The following is a 5,000-nucleotide window of genomic DNA, read 5'->3' on the forward strand; positions in this document are numbered from 1 at the left end:
GTATGAGGTGCTCGAAATCCTCATCCTCCAGTCCACAGACTGGGCAAAGCCGCTGAAATTTCAGCTTGTGTATCTGATGCAGGACGATGCTAGAGTAGAACCTCCTGTGCCTCAGTTTAAAGTCCGTGTTAAATACTGTATGCGATAAAAAAGGTATTGCCAGGTTGCACCAGATGGATGTTACAGTTTTGGTGGGGAATATGGCTGCCCATCTAAGTTCTGCTGCGGGTCTTTTAATCAGCTTTTGAATCAAAATATCATAAATAACTTTAGTCTTTATTTGAGGAAGTGGAGTGGACTTCGCCCCTTGGCACAGGAGGAAATTCACAGCATCATCCTGCATCAGAATACCACGAGAAGTCAGCGTACGCCAACTTTTTTCCACCCCTTGGGTGATGCTCATCCCTAAGTCCATTATTTGTTTAGTTTTGAACGCCCCTCCCGCCCTCTTCAGTCCCATAAGTGTTTTGTTTTAATCAAAAAATAAAAATTCACCCCCTCTCCCACAGACGCCCCCCAGCGTTGTCAGGCCTGCCTCACGGAGGGCCTTAGACGCTAGGGGTCTGCCTTTGTGGGAGAAGAAGGGCGAATTTAGGAAAGGCAACCGAATCACATGCTCTTTATATTCTACGTCAGGTCTAAGGTGGGGCAGAAATTTGTCCCAAGCCTCCAGCACTTCACGGTAGAACCCCGGAAAGCCTCCTGTGACATTTCTGGGAGAGAAGGCGTACAAATTGTAGCTGCTCCTCTCACCATACTTTGCCAGGAGACCTGCCAAGGTATCTTTCCATGGGTGCTGCCTCTTCGAATCCAAAAACCGGCCTATCAATTTAACCCTAAGTGCATCTCTTTTTGCACTTATGTCAATCAGGTCTAAGCCCCCCTCCCTTTTTTTTGCGATTAAAGTCTTACGAGCGATCATATTGCCCTGCGCCTTCCACAAGAAAGAAGAGATCACGCTGTTTAAAGAATTTAACGCCCAACTCGGCAGCTCGCAAGACCCCAAAATGTGATTCATTTTGGACAGAATTAGAGCATTAGATACGATTACCTTCCCTCTTATGGTCAGCCCTCGGGCCTTCCACAGGTTACAGGTATTACGTATTCTTATTAGAAGCTCTTGCCAGTTCCGGTCTCTAGCTTTAATGCTATCTTTACCTATATAAATACCAAGTATTTTCCTTTCGTCATCTGTGATTTTAAAGCCCCATTTAGCGGCGTCCACCTTATCTCCGTTAAAGATCATAAGCTCAGATTTTGTTATGTTTATTTTTGCCCCAGACGCCCTTTCATAGTTTGCGATATGGGTCATTACCTGTTCAATGTAGGACGTGTTTTTAATAAATATATTAATATCGTCCGCATATTGTATGACCTTAACCATTTTGTTACCCTCAGTTTTAAAACCCTCAATGCTGTTGTCACTCGTGATGCTAAGAGCTAAGGGCTCTGCTACCAGACTGTAGAGTAAGGCCGACAGGGGACACCCCTGTCTGATGGAGCGCCCTAGCACCACAGGCTCCGTGAGGAATCCATTTACTTTTATTCTGCTCTCCGCTCTTTTGTAGAGGAGCTTAACCCGGTTAATAAAACCCGCGCCAAACCCATAGCTCTTCAGTACCTCCCACATAAAAACCTGTTCTACTCTATCAAAGGCTTTTTCGAGGTCTATGCCCAATATGCACCCCCCCTCTTCAGACATTTTATCGACGATATCTCTCACTGCGATGATGTTATCGCTAATGTCTCTATCAGGGATACTGTAGGACTGGGTCTCTGAAACAACAGTTTTTATCACCTCTCTCAGTCTATTTGCGAGCACTTTTGCAAATATTTTATAGTCCGTATTTAGGAGACTAATTGGTCTATAGAATTTAAGTTCATCTTTTGTACCTTTTTTTTTATAAATCAACGTAATTATACCTTCGGTCACTGTCTTCGAGGTATCATTTTGTACCTCCATTTCCTCCAGAACTTTCAACAGGACTGGAGAGAGCAACTCAGAAAAGCAGCAATAGAAGTCCGCAGTGAGGCCATCTGATCCAGGACTTTTGTTCTTTTTAAGCCCCTGTATCGCTGCCTCTATCTCCCCGGTTGTGGTAGGTGAGTCACAAAATGTTTTGTCGTTATCACTGATCTGAATTTTAACCTGATTTGTTAGCTGCTGTATGTGAGGTTCTTTTGGGCATTGCCCTTTGTACAGACAGCTATAGTAACTATGAGCTAGCCTCAATAAGTCACTGTTTTCCGTAAAAGTTTTATTATTGTCATCTTTTAGTTCTGCAATGAATTGCTTTTCCTGAGTTGCTCTCTCCAGTCCTAAAAAGAAAGCCGTGCTTTTTTCCCCCTCTAGCAGGAAAAGAGACCTACTTCTGACCGCAGCACCCTTGCAACGGTGGGCCTCAATTCCTGCTAGTTTAGCTCTATAAAGCTCGTACTTCTCGCTATTATGGCTGTTGTTTAGCTCCATTCTATCTATTTCTTTATTTAGTAGTTCATTTAATATACTCTCCTCTCTCTTCTTGACCCAATTTTTGTCCCTACTATACTTTATAGTGACTTTTTTTATTCTTAATTTAATTTCATCCCAAAATGTGATTTTATTTTCCACAAAAGGAACGTCATAGGCACATTGGGTCAGAAATTTGGTTATCTTTTCTTTATATTCTTTGTCCTCTAACAAGCTATTGTTAAAGCACCAAGTGCTTTTTCCCCTTTTTCCCGTATTATCACCTAGCTTTAGGTCAACATATGCATGATCGCTCCAAGTATTAAAGGTGTACTTTACACCCGAGGCTTTTTTCACTAGGCCAGAGGCCACCAGGACCAGGTCGATACGGGACTGCTTTAAAACACCCAACACAACCTGCCTTCTGGAATAGACTCTCGACCCAGGGTTCACCACACGCCATGCGTCGACCATGTTTTTATTCGTCATAAGATCTTTTAAAGCTGTTCTGCTGGTGTCACATTTGCATTTGTCATGGGAGCTGTCGCTATTGCTCAAAGTGGTGTTAAAATCCCCCAGTAGGATGGTTTTATTGTTAATCCATTTATCCAAGCTTTTGAAGAAGATCCTGCGATCTTCTTCTATGTTTGGAGCGTGGATGTTTATAAGTCTGATTACTTCATTATTGAATAAACAGTCAATTATTAGGCATTTGCCATCATCGGCTTTATAAATTACCTTGCTGTTATTGCTGTGATTCTTATTGATTCAAAGAGCTACCCTCCTAGCTCTCCCAGCTCCCTCCTGAGCCTGAACTTCTCCACTCCACATTTTTTGTACACACTTTACAGTATCCTGATCCCACCCAGTTTCCTGAAGGCAGAGAAAGTCGGCATGCTTATATTTCTCTAAAACAGCTTGGATCTTCAGTATGTTTTTGAACCCATTCGTATTAAATGAAGTTATAGAAAAAGAGTCCAGAGCCATGAGGGCAAACAGTAAGGAAAGATGCAAAAACCCAAATACAGATATTCCCATTATTTTTTTTGCACTTTCTTCCTATTACCTCCTTTCTTTAATAAATCAGAATTCCTTTTCCTCACCGTTTGCACTTGTTCTCCGTCCATTTCTGTGTCAGACACGTCCGGCAGCATCAGGGGGGAACAGTCAACTGACAAGTTGGAGACATCAGCAAAGTCCAGGGAGGACCCTATCTCCGACTGCAGCAAGACTCTTGGCTGCTCCTTGGCCTCCAGGCCCTTCGTCACCACGCTTCTCCCTCTCCCCGTAGCCAGTCTCGACACCCGGACCTTGCTCGGCTTGGCCGGGCTCTGCTCCTGCAGACCCGCGCTGGCTCGTATTACGTCACCGCCTATGCCAGGCTGGCTGGGTGTGGTCACTGGCCCCGCCGCTGCTGTCACCGCTGTAGCCTCTGATGCCACTGCCGCTCGCGCTGCCGTCCCTGGCTCCGCCGCTGCTGCTGCTGCCGTGTCTGGCACCGCCACCTCTCGTGCTGCCGCATCAGGCACCACAGCTGCTGCTTCCGCCGCCACTGGCACCACCTCACTGTCTCCGGTCAGCCCCTCTTGACCGGTTGCCGGTATCGCCTCATCGTTTCCTGCTTCTTCCTCCTGGTCATCACTGCACAACTCCACCTCTGCCCCGGACTCATCGTACGAGGTTTCGTTAGTGCTCTGCATGTCTTCCACCTCCTCCTCCTCCTCCTCATCCACCTCCTGGCACTTGCAAATATCCAGTGCCAGCTTGCAATCCGTGCATTTTTTAGTTTTTTTATTGTTTGTGCACTCTCTGGCATAGTGCCCCTGAACCCCGCAGGTGTGGCAGGAAAACTGCGGGCACTCTCTCTGTATGTGTCCAGGCTGCATGCAAATCCTGCAGATCTTCGTTTGTTTATCATGCAATACGCGAAAATACTCAAAACCCAGCGCTGTCGAGAACTTCGTCGAATACGGGAGGGACTGGACCTTGTCGTTAAACTTCACCCTCACAAAGCGGGTGCCGTCAGTTACTTTGGACCCAGGCCACATTCTTCGCTTCACCGGGGATACAGCTTTTACCCCCCAGCTCAGCAGTTTTGCCAGGATGCTCCTGTCACTCACATAATAAGGTAAGTGCAAAAAGGAGACGACCAGCTCATCATTTGATATCTCTTTCGCGTGTACCCTCGTGTCCCCCACTTTGAAACCCTCCATCAGGCGTTCTTTACCTTTTATGTGGCTCATTGTTACTTCGAATCTTTTCGGGTTGATGACCCGGCACGCCAGTAGCGCACCGCACAGTTTCTGCACATAACTTATCAGTTCCATTGCGCTCATCGATGCGCCGCCCTCCGTCTCCACATTTACCGTGAGGTTCTGCAAAGCAGTCCACTCTCGGGTTTCTGCAGTTAGCTCCTTCTCTCTGGCTTCTACCTCCGTCTGGATGGTGGGGTTTTCCGTAGGGGTTGTCGTCAGATCGGTCCAGGTCTGGTTCACTTGTAAGTCCGTCATTTTGAGAGAAAAAAAGAAAGCGCCCCTCTCGGAAAAAAGAA

This window comes from Anarhichas minor, unplaced genomic scaffold (genome assembly GCF_050575085.1).
Source record: "Anarhichas minor isolate MPS153535 unplaced genomic scaffold, ASM5057508v1 ptg000027l, whole genome shotgun sequence".
Classification (NCBI taxonomy): domain Eukaryota; kingdom Metazoa; phylum Chordata; class Actinopteri; order Perciformes; family Anarhichadidae; genus Anarhichas; species Anarhichas minor.